The 12,833-nt window shown below is 39.8% G+C and overlaps 1 pseudogene; it reads right to left on the bottom strand.

Moving 5' to 3' along the window:
* Positions 1-898: 898 nt before the first annotated feature.
* Positions 899-12,833, bottom strand: part of LOC140241353 (uncharacterized) — a 34,573-nt pseudogene continuing 22,638 nt past the window's right edge.

Genomic DNA, 12,833 nt, shown 5'->3' on the forward strand with positions numbered 1-12,833 from the left:
TCACATGACCAGTAGCTACATTAATGCAAAGGCATGACTTTTGCATACAAAACAGTGACAGAAACTTTGAAATTACTCTCAAATCCAGTAGAGAACACTTCTTGATAGTCAATCACCACAAGAAATGCAAGCTATATGTGATAGGAATGGAAGCGCGAGAAACGCTTTCATTGTACCGCGGCATTTGATGACATAAATGGTATCCCGGGGTACCAAATAAAAATCAGCCATTTTGTTGAATTATTTATTTTTTTAAAAAGGTTGTACCCGGGTGTCAAAAAGAGGATATCATTTTGGTGCTGGAGCTAGCGCGTGCTAGCCACTGCACTGCACAGCACTAAAGCACATGCTAGTGGTATCGCAGCTTCCATGCACGCATAGTGTAACATGCAGTGGCATGGGAATGCTATGTACAGGCACACACAGTGCATGCATTTTTCTCTGGCTGTCCTTGAGTGGACGTGAGGTAGCGCTACACAACGCGGTTACCCGGGGTACTACGGTACCCCGGGGTAACGCGTGATGCATCATTTGGTGATTTATCGATCGGATTAGGCGGATTAGTGCGTTTGAGCAGAATATGCGAAGTTGGCACGCCGTCGACTGAGTCGAACGTGCGAACGTGGCACATAAAGAGTTAATTTCTTTGTGCAATGACTCTTTCTTGGCAACACTCAACATGAAACAAATTTGGTTCTGCGTCCTTTGCAGCAGCCATCTTTCAAACAACATCACAAATTTCATGACACATAAAAGGTTACTGTGATAAAATGAAAGCAACAACCAAACAATCATGATGTGCAAAATCACGGTGTCTGATGTCAGGTATAATGAATTCGTAAATCTATCACTTGGCTTTTTAAGACATACAGACCATACTGGTCAACAGCTCAACAGCTCAAATGTCAGAAAAAAAAAGTTTAAAAAACATAACTCTCTTACTTGGTGAGTGCTTTAGTGCAGTGTCCATTTGACATTGTGTAGTACAACATATGATAGTAGATGGGAGGACTATCAACTTTGGCTGACATCGAGAAAAAAATTCTTAAGATCTGTCATGCCTGTTTACTTCTCTATGATTTAAAGATAATATGCCTTTCTTTTTTTAATCTTAAGATGTGTACAGGTTCTTGCTGTTTTTCATTTCTCAAAAGATGCCAAAAAAAATTTCTATACATATAGGAGACACACTGAAAAACACTTTCACACAATATCTACAATGTAGGGAGTTGACGAATAGACAGGGAAATGTCAAGACAAATTTTTCCAAACTTTTTGCTTATTTCCTTACAGTTTCCACACTTTCTACAAAAATCACTGAATATATTGGGTGTGTTCAGCACTGTAGAATACATAATGCTGAGCAGGGTACTATTTTATTATCATTATTTTTTATAAGAACTTGTAATTTGTATGTTGATTTGTTTGTTGAAAAGGGTGGATGGCTTAAGAGAGGGAAGGAGGAACAGCTATGATTACACTTTTTTTATACACATTCTATTGATTTATTTTCTATTTTCTTGCTACTAAAAAGGTTACTATTTCCAGTATGATGCACATCATGATTCTTTGACATGGTCCACTTGTGATTCAATAAACATCTTTCATTAAATTGTTATCTCAGAAATTCAAATTCTGAAAGGACTTTGAAATGGATTAAGGGGTTTTGCCTATTCAAGATTGCAACCTCTGCGGCCATGGTACTAACATTAGGGTTCTCAGGATTGATCTAGTTTGTGGATTAATCCACTGATCCACAACGGCTCTGCGATTTTTGCTTCTTTGGTGAGAGATGAGAGCTCACAGCATAACATGTGTGCATGTATGTGCACATATGGTGTTTGTGTGTGTGTATGTACGTTTTCAATAGGCAATACACTACTTCATTTTGATACAACCATGTGTGGCTGTATAATCTCAACAACTGTACATATGTACAGATCAACAGCGCCCCCTATTTTGAATTTCATAGACACCTGTGACGAATGTTTCAAGCGTTGAATCAAGGGGGAATGCCCTTCCTTGCCCCTCCTAAACCTATCTAATGTTTAATACAACATCCCCAACCCCTCCACCTCCCAACTCACTATCCATATCACACACAGGACTACCCTGCCCCTGTTCACCTAAAAACCATGACCAATCTTCTTCCCGGCACCTAACCATGAACTAACCACACTGATATCCATTTCGATATTCAAATCAATTTCACATGTTGCATGTTCTTGGTATACCTGAGTTTCCTATTGGCTAGTAAGTTAAGTTCAGAATTCTACCAAACTTGCGGTATGGTCACTACACTACTGTGCCACCTGGACAGGCTGATCAATCTTGGTGGTTCATATTATCTAAAATATAATAGTCGACATGTTAGTCTACATATTTACATAGAATTGAACAGAAGCGCTCATAAGTTGTTCGGCTTGTGTGTGCGGGCTTTAAAATGACCAGCATCTCAAATGGAGGTACCTCAAGAAGAGGCACCAGTGTGGATGATCTGTACAAAGCATGCCGGTGGCCGGCAACAGCACTAGTCCACGTCCAAACACGACTCTGTGTGCCGCATCAAGTCTGCATGTTTATTGAGGGGGAATTCCCGCAGACAGCGGGGGCACTGCAGGGGCTCCTCCCCGCCATCCGACGGACTCGCCTGGAGTTTGTCTGCAGCATGAGATCCGTCCTGGGCGCTGGGGCCGTCCACTTCATCCACGGCGGTTGCAGTCTCCGCAGGCTCCGTGGGAGGGGAGACCGGGGTGAAGAAAAAGAGGAGTGTGCTGGAGAGGGACGCAAGTGGGAAACTCTGGGGCCGTCACGGAGCACGCTGCGTGGCAGGGTTGGGAAATTCCTCCAGGGATACATGGGTGTGTCCACCGCTGTGTGGGATGAGCTCACTCCCCCCTGTCACAAGCAGAATAAAAATAATAATTACATGTAAGTTTCTGCCAAGCAAATACTTCCTTAAGTGGAGAAAGATGGAGCTGAAAGCATTAAATCAATGCACATTATCTCATAAAATGCATCATCCATATTACAAAATTTTGCTTTTACATTCAATGTCTCCACAACAATGCACAGTCTTCACAAAAGTCACACATGCTATTCCACCAAATGACAATTTTCTTTCCTAGCAAGCTGTCACTGAAATTCATTCTCGGAGAGTTTGTACTTGATTACTTGTTGAAACCCTTGGATCCCAAATTTGAAGAGAAAAGTGTTATTAAAGATACATTAGCATGGGATTCATGGGTAGTCCAATTTATTCGCTGCCCACTGTGGTACATTCGAAAACCACAAAATATCACAGGCCAGCGAATACGTACACAGAAGCGGATCTAGAGGGGGGTTGGGGGGTTGCAACCCCCCCCCCCAAAAAAAAAATACGGGGACCAATTTTGTTTTTTATCTTATCTTTTTTTTTTAACTTTTGTAATTTATTTTTTTCTATTTATGGCAATGACCTCTATACCAAAAATAGTGGTGTTTTAGATGCAAGAAAACGCCATTTTCACACACAGATTTTCAAAAATTCTCCTACTGTGCGAGGGGGAAAACCCCCCTCCCACAACCCTCCCCCTCGCTCGCTCCGCTCTCTCGGGCTTGGTCGCTACGCTCCGCTCGCATACTGCCCCCAACCCCCCCCCCCCCTTTATAAAAAGCTAGATCCGCCCCTGGTACATCAAAGCGTACTCATCAGTCGGTCAAATCAGTCAAGTTTCTTGGCTGTGTTTGTACTGACTTACAGAGATAGTGATAAAGCTGTACACAATTCATTACGAGGATTCTAGAATATATCAGACCCAGGCCCACCTCCCTCTCCACAAATTCCCATGCTAACTGGGTCTTTAACCTATTCTAACTGTGACCCCCCCTTCGACATTTCACGGCACGATTCTGGCAGGCGCGCAAAGATTATGCCGCGTCGTTTCATGACTTTCTCCATTGTAGTCTCCTGCATATTTTGAGACCAAATTTGCGACGTCGGGTACATTGTTCTGAAGTAACGTATAGTTTTGCATATGATTTCAAGCGTAAATTTACGTAATTAATTAACTAAAAATAGAAATAAAAATTTTTCTATTGTATGACATGTAATCTTTTAGTTGACATCCGACTCTATGTTCAGGCAAAATTTTTCAAGCGATCGCGTGATCGGCGGTTGAGATCTGAAGGGGGGGGGGGGGCAAATTGGACCCCCCCCCCACCCCCCCGGTAAAAACTTGGTCTCAAATAGCCCAGTTAGAATAGGGCTAAGTCTGAAGTTCCCTCCAGAGGTCATGAATTCACCAGGTGAGCCAAAGGAGCTGTCCCTATCAGGATAGTTAAAGTGTTAGATATGAGCCTTGAACTCAATCAAAAATTTGTTAAAAGTAACAAAAACATTCTCCACACTTTCATTTGTCTTCTTTCTATTTTCACCTTACCGTCACACTTGCCCGTTACATACACTAGCTGACTACGGAAGAAATTATGGAATATCTACTACGCGCTTGGAGCCATACCTTTACAAAATGAGACTACCTTTGATTACTTCTCATTAATTGTTTAATCAATTTAATCATTCATCTATTGTGTCTCTTCATGGATTCCTTAATTTACTCACTTATGCATTTTCTTTATCTAATCTATTCAGTTATCAGAGAACATCTAAAAAGAAGAGTAGTAGTGGTAAAGGAGCAGTAGCAAGCTGTAGCATACCCTTGGTGCATTCCTTTCATCTTGGATGTACTGCATAAGTTGTCGGATGTGTGTCTTGAGTTCTTTGATTTCCTTATCGGCTGATCCAGCTGAAAGGTGGGGGAAATGAGTCACAACTCCGTAAGGAAAGTTGCTGCAAACATGTTCTGACGAAAACTAAGCAAGTACGAAAGTTTCTTACTTTTTTTTCCATCTAAATCACTCCCATGCAAGAAAGAATTAGCAAAGAGAGAACAAAGCAAAGAAGAACATAGGTTAACAATAGAATAGCAGCAGCTGAGAATGGGAGTGCCAATAATAATCCTACTTTGAGGTCAAGCTAATCAGATATAGCAGGCAACCTTCTTGAAAGGTTCGAAAATCTATTTGACAAGCACCTTTGAATGTCATGTCATTAAGAGGGTTCTTTGGGATGAACCAAGACCAAATGAAAAAAAAAAATACACAGAATGAAAAAAAAAAAAAAACTAGAAATGTAGCTATGGTGACTGATGCCTCCGCCATAATGCATGATTCTCCAATAGTGTATAAGACAATGTCTTCACAATGTGTGATGACAGTTTCACATAACTGGCAAAATATTGAAATGACTGGTTTGTCAGAAATATCTTGAATTCTCACTTTCTTGAACTGGGTTTGCTATAACTGTCTTAGAGTGCAGGTACACATATATTGGGGAATTGAGATTTTTACTTGACTTCTGACAACCCTTTTATAAGTTTATGCATTGTGTAATTTTCAAGTATGAAGATAGAGTGTAATTACAGTACAAAAAGATTTTTTTTTTTTTTTTTTTGCATTTAACCTGGCCTTTGACCCTTAACCTTTGACCTTCTGGCTGAAATTTCCCAGAGAATCTCCATTAGGTAATACATGTATATATTAAGTTTTCAAACAAAATAATGCAAGCATTGCATATAGTATATGAGGGAAATAGTAAAATTTTGAGGAGTTGACCTTGATCTATGACCCCCTGACTATTGACCCACTGACCCCTAAATTCCCTAGATAATCCCTGCCAGTCAGTACATGTGTATGTACCAAGTTCCATGAAGATACATTGAACCATTAGCGAGAAAAGTGAAAATGTAACATTTTCACCTGACCTTTGACCTTATGACATGAAACTCTCTCTGGAGAATCTTTACGCAGGAGTACATGTTTACTCCAAGTTTTAAGAAAATAAATTTGGGCATTGCATAGATATTGGGGAAATAACATTTTAGCATTTGACCTTGACCTTTTGACCTTTGACCTCTTGCCAATGTCACTAAAATCTACTCAACTAATTGTCCCATCATACATCACCCTTGGACCAAGTTTGGTGAAAGCTGCTTCATCCAGTTTTGGGTTATCACATAAAAAGATAAATTTTAGGATTTGACCTTGATCTTTTACCTTTGACCTCTGTCCGATTTCACTAAAAAACTACTCAAGTAATTGTCCCATCATAAATCATACTCGGACAAAGTTTGGTGAAATTTGCTCATTCCAGTCTTGAGTTATCGCATAAACGGATACAATTTCATGATTTGACCTTGACCTTTGACCTCTGGCCAATTTCACCCAAAATCTAATCAAGTAATTGCCCCATCATACTATATACATGAACCAAGTTTGGTAAAATTCCAGTCAATATTACTCCAGTTATCACGTAAACGAATACGGACGGCATAAAAAATGTTGCTACAGCTGTAAGAGGTCTGCACGAAGGCTACCTGGCAGCTGAAATAAAATCAAAAACTAGGCTTGACATCACTCAGGTACCCTCATGCAAGATTTATTGGTCATTTTTTTTTTCTCTCTGTTTGTTCATATCCAACACCATCTGATAACATCTGGCAGTATCACACGGGAGCAACAAACACCAGCTTCTAGCTTGAGCGATGCATTGTTACATGGGCCTTGATTTGAGGCCAGTGCTTTTTTCACTGGCCCTCGGCCAAGGGTGGACTGTAAGTTATGTGGGTACATGAACATCGGTCAAAACTCTTACCTTGCTGCTCAGCTCCCTGATGTAGTTATCGCTTTCCAGAATTCGCCGGTTCAAGATGCTGTTCTCGACTTTCAGTTTCTCTTTCTCCCTATGCTCCTTGTTGAAGTCTTCTGTGAACTGTTTGAACTAGAAGGAGAGAGATGGCAAAAGAGACAAAGGAGAGAGAGTTATGCTCTTGTATTAAAACAAATTCAAAAACTCTTTGCAGAGTTGCCGAGTGCTTTGCTTCAACACAGAGAACGCAGTCACACTAGCGCAGTCTGCCACCACAACTGCATGCTGGTAAGACTACGCAGCCACAGAGTACAGCACCATTTCACAAGAGATGGCACTCTAACACAGCAGGCAGGGACTACATATTGATTATTTGTGGTTTACATTGTTCGTAAAATGTGTCACAATGAGAGTAAAACAACTGAAAGAAAAGTGGTGACAAATATATGGACATTCAAAATCAACATCGACTGCATTCAATAGTATCATATGCACTCCTCTCTTTCATTTTCTCCCATGCATAGACTATTGGCAATTACTCCTGCAGTACTGCAATAACTGTTATCAGACACAGCACTGCCATGATTGGAGTGTTTACCACTGTGCATCTCGCATCAAAATCCCAACTCTTCGGGGAACGGTATTTCGTAAATCTTTTCTTAGGTCTAGCACTTGAAATCAAGGAATACCTCAATTTATTTCCTCTAGTCTCAGCGGGTTTCCTGTTTTTTCGCTACCATTCACCAAGATGGTTGCCATGGAATAGGCAATAGATCAATGAGAGACAAAGAGAGGGAACGGGTGGTGGGGGGGGGGGGGGGAGACAAAAAATATCAGGACAGACCCAGGAATCATAAAGATGCATGCGCACGCAACACACACATACGCTCACCTGCTGCTTCACAACCTCCATGTCGTAGCGGGAGCTCTCCTGCCTCATGCGCGTTACCTCCCCCTCCAGGTCCAGCACCCTCTTGTTGAGCTTGCGGATGGTGCTCTCCCGGGCTGCCGCCACAGCGTGACCCACCCCACCCTGCTGCTGATGTTGCTGCTGCTGGTCGTTCATCTCCTGGAGCCGCTCCTGGAGCCTTGACATGGCCTCCTCGTAGTCCTTATGTTCCTCTCAAGAACCTGGAAGAAGGACAAGAAGGTAAACTACAGGTAATCAAATACAAAAACAAAAAACAAATAAATAAATAAAAATTGACCTTGCATCAGATACCACCAAAAAACATCACCAGATAAGATTTTGTTGTTGTTGTTGTTGTTGTTGTTTTAAGCCAGGTGTTTAAATCCTCAGTTTAGATGCTCAGCAGGATGATGCATCAAGTTCTATAAAGTTATTAGAATTTGAAATATCTACTTTGTTGCAATACTTGGTAGAAAACCAAACCTCCTGAATATTACTTTTGTAAAAAGGGGGAGGAAGTAGGGATATACAGAGTCTAAATAAGCATATTTGTTGTATTAAAGGTACATTAAAAAAAAAAATCATGGCACCCACCATTAAGGGATCATCCTGAACCTAGTATACTGATGGAATACATTCTTTTTCTTTTTTTTTTTTATTTACCACAAGCAGTAATGCAATTGCTCATTGTTTTAATACAAGTTCTGGTAAGGTTTATCAGACACAAAATGGAAATATAAAACCGAGAGAAATAGGTGTCACAAGTAGAAACACGCAGCAATAAAAATTCAAAATTGCTTTTCCTCTCTCCAATGCTGCCACACTTCAGATTTTGAGGAAGGAACGCTAGGTCAGCAAACAGCAATGAAAATTGTTGATCTCAGATATAATTATTCCGAGGCCTACTGAGTAGTTGACGGCCCTTGTTGTTGTTGTTGTTGTTGTTGTTTGTGTGTGTGTGTGAGGCCATAAATGGTACCAGCATTTTTCTTTTACCAGGACCAGCATGGGTCAAGGATATAGTCAGGCTACCAGGCAGTCCATCCTACCACATCAGACCAGTCTACAAACATACTCTGCAATTCAATATGCTTTTATAACAAGCCTATCTTACAACCACACAGCTTTCTTCTGTGTCTTTGTCTCACATAGCAATATTCAATGTTAACAAAGTGGTCCCCATGGTACACCGTAAACACATAGCAGAGGCATATCAATTACAATAATACTTTGTTACAGGGATATGAGCAGAGGAATAAAAAATTGCAAGCTCAGAAAGACAACAAACTAGTGGTCACTGTGTATTACAGCATATGCCATGATACTGATGTCATCACAGACAAGTGTAAAGAAGGTTCATATTGAAGGAACAAGCATAGGGTGATGTTCATGATTTGAAGGGTTGTCAATCTGAAAATGAAATGAAGTTCATTATATCAAAACACACAAATTCCTATACGTAGAGGCTCCTTACCCAGAAAATGAAAAAGGGTTTGTTAATCCAAACATTTGCCGAGTTTTTCCGAAGGTTCATAATTCCAATCTAAGATAGGTTGAATATTCCAAAGGTTCTTTAATCCAAGAATGTATCAATGTTCGAAATTCCAAATGTTCCTTAATCTGATAATGAAATAAGGTTTGTTATTCCAAAGATTTGTTCAGCTGAAAATGAAATGAAATATGTTACCCCAAACATGTAAAGACGGTGAAAACTTAATGAACCTTTGAACTTAGGAACCTTATTTCATTTTTCAGATTAACAACCTTCAAAACCTTCTTCCATTTTCAGATTTAAACCTATAAAATGCAGTCCTTATTTGATTTTCGGAATTTTTCAAACCTTGGGGAAAACGGACTATAACCAATGGACCTACCTGCTTCTGGCTTTGCACCTCATTCTTGGTGGTAACCAGTTCTGTGATGGTGGCCTCCTGCTTGGTGTTGAAGCGCTGCCACCTCTTGTTCATCCGTACCACCTCTTTGAGGTGTGCCCCGAGCTCGCTCTTCTGCCGCTCCAGGTGGTTGACCTGTTCCTCGGTCAAGCGCAGCTGCTCCTCCAGGCTGACTGGTGTGTCGCTGACCACAGGTAATGTCGTCTGCAAAGGGGCAAACAGTTATGTACTCTTTATAGAATGGGTTGAAAATGAATCACTGAACATGTGCTCATTTACGCCAAGAACTATCATAGATTGGAACACACTACCACCGTCAGATACATAAACAAGGATTCTTTCAAAACAGCAACCCTCCACCACAACCAAGAGCAAAGCAAAGTCTAGTTTCACTATAAAGCTTCTCTCTCCATGCTACCAACATCAGCGCACCCCCTGAAGTGTCTGGTTAGACAGTATCAAAGAAGAAGTACTAAACTTAAAAATGCGATACCTTAGTTGCTTCATGTTTGATTTTGGTAACTTTTATTTTTCTGTTCCCAAACCTAGATTTGTTAACACTAATAACAGTCAATTTTGGATATTAGTTTGGAATTTAAGAGTGAACACACAATAAAATGTTGAGATAGTTGGCAACTAGAAATGTCGCTTTGGCGACTGGTACACGTATGCCTCCGCCATAATGCATGATTTTCCCATAGGTCTAGATAGTACATGTGGACAATGTGTGATTACATTTTCACAAAATTGGCAAAATATTGAATGACAAGTTTGTCACAAATGTGTTGAATGTTCACCTTCCTTGACCTGGGTTCAATTGGATTAATAGGAGAGCATGTATCTAGGGATTTAAGGACTTTAACTCGACTTTGACCCATTCATACATTTAGGCATTGAGTAACTTTCAAGGTACAGGTGTGGAGAAAAAGTGCAATTTCTGAATTGAATAGTAAATTGTTACCATTTTCATCTGGCCCTTGACCCTAAAATTCATAAGATAATCACTTTCAGGTAGAACATGCATAATATGTACTAAGTTTCAAGATAACTTGAGCCACTTCCGAGATATGGAGGAAAAAGTTAGTTCAGCACTTTCACTTGATCTTTGACCTTTTGACCTTTGAGGCAAAAAAAGAAGAAAAAAAAAACTTTCCAGAGAATTTCTGTTAGGTTACACATGTATGCATACACCAAGTGTAAAAAAAAAATAACCCTGCTGGCATTGCATGATAGGAGGAAATAGTAAAATTTTGAAGTGTTGCACTTGACCTTTGACCCCCTGACCTTGACCCCATGAACCCTACATTCTCTAGATAATCACTTCCCAGTCAGTATATGTATATACTATGTTCCATGAAGATACCTTGAACAATTTTCCAAGGTATGGAGAAAAAAAAGAAGTTTTAATATTTTTACTTGACCTTTTGACCTTTGACCTTTGACCTCATGACCCAAACTTTCACCAGAGAATCTTAATTGGGTAATACATGTATACACTAAGTTTCAAGAAAATATCTTCAGGCATTCAATAGATATGGTGGAAATAGTGAAATTGTATGTATTTGACCCTGACCTTTTGACCTTTGACCTTTGACCTCATGACCCAAACTTTCACCAGAGAATCTTAATTGGGTAATACATGTATACACTAAGTTTCAAGAAAATATCTTCTGGCATTCAATAGATATGGTGGAAATAGTGAAATTTTATGTATTTGACCTTGACCTTTTTGACCTTTGACCTTGAGCATGTGCACCCAAAAGTTGATAGGCACAACTTCACCCCCTAATACACATACATGCCAAGTTTCATTAGGATACCTCAACAGGTTTTGATAGTTACCTTGTCCACAAAATTCATTACGGACGGACGGAAGGACGGACAGACGGACGGACGGACAGACGGACGGACAACCCGAAAACATAATGCTTCCGGCACCACTTCGTGGCGGAGGCATAAAAACAGGTTCAAAGTTTGGGAGTTTGGATTTACCGACCATTTCAAATGGCCACTGGACAAGCACGTGAATCCTTGCAAAAAGCAGTGAAGAGCAGCAACCAGCAAGATCGAGGACACAATCGAGGGCCTATATCAAGTATAGTTTCAGCACACAGTTTGCAAACATGTAAGTCAAGGACTTACAATATAGGCACACAAAGCAGTAGAAGTGAACAAGCACAGACATGTTGTTGCAACATGCTATTAAAACACTTCCCTGTCCCTCTCTTCATTTCACTGAGCATGTCCCTTGAAGTTACAGTCATTGGATAAAAGTTTGGGCTTTCAAACAGTCAGATACAATGAACAATTTCTGTTCAACATTAAAGGTATAGTTTACCATTGGGAGCAGTGATTTGATGATGCATGTGTCAGCTGTATCTCAAAATATCCTACCATTAACATTTCACACTAAAGCCCAAATATAAGGAGATATCACTATTTTTCTTTCAAAAAAAAACCCAACATACCTGTAGACGGTTTATTCTGGACACAATTTTCTTGTAACTATTTTCACATTTGTGTATTTAACAATACTTAACACATTATACAGATCAAAATTTTTACTTGGTTGTTTCTATCCCTAACTCACATTTAAGATCTATTTTAAAGTACTAAAGCTGGGTTTTTGTTTCATCTGCAAATGATAAATTATGAATTTAAGACTGACAAGCACTAAAAGTGTATTAACTATACACTTCACTCCGACCACTGAATTTAAAGCACTGATTCTAGACATCTTCCATGTATTCCACTCTAATTACACTGACAAAGGACATGACTCAAAGCAGAATGTCCTTCATCCTTTTCTTCCAGGCAAGAGACACACCTCATCCCACATAGATGACACATGACTTCAATCAACGGAGGAGTTTTGTGAATTTTTAGATACAAATGACTTCTGCATGTTTCAGTACCTCATGAGGAAGTGCTATACAAAAAAAAAAAAAAAATAAAATAACACAGCCCACACCCATGTCAAATATTTGACACACAAAGTTAACTGCTTATTCAATACACCCACATTGACATACCTGTAAGTCCCCCCCCCCCCCCGCATTGTACTCCCTCTAAACCACATAGACTATCGAAAACCAAACATTGTTAAGTCCTGTTTGTATTATATACAGTCATTCCATAGTAACAGAGTGAACTTTACATGAAAATAGAGCAAATCTGCTCGCACAACGCAGGATATTTCTTCACCTAGACCTTGCAGCACAACTGTTGAGATCAAACATATTTTCAAACTTATACATCAGAGAATCAAATATTTCATGTCTTAAGATTGATCTCAATTCTAACAGCATCCAGATTTGGTTGGAATTAGTTTCAACAAGCTTGCTGA

This window comes from Diadema setosum, chromosome 18, assembly GCF_964275005.1.
Source record: "Diadema setosum chromosome 18, eeDiaSeto1, whole genome shotgun sequence".
NCBI lineage: Eukaryota > Metazoa > Echinodermata > Echinoidea > Diadematoida > Diadematidae > Diadema > Diadema setosum.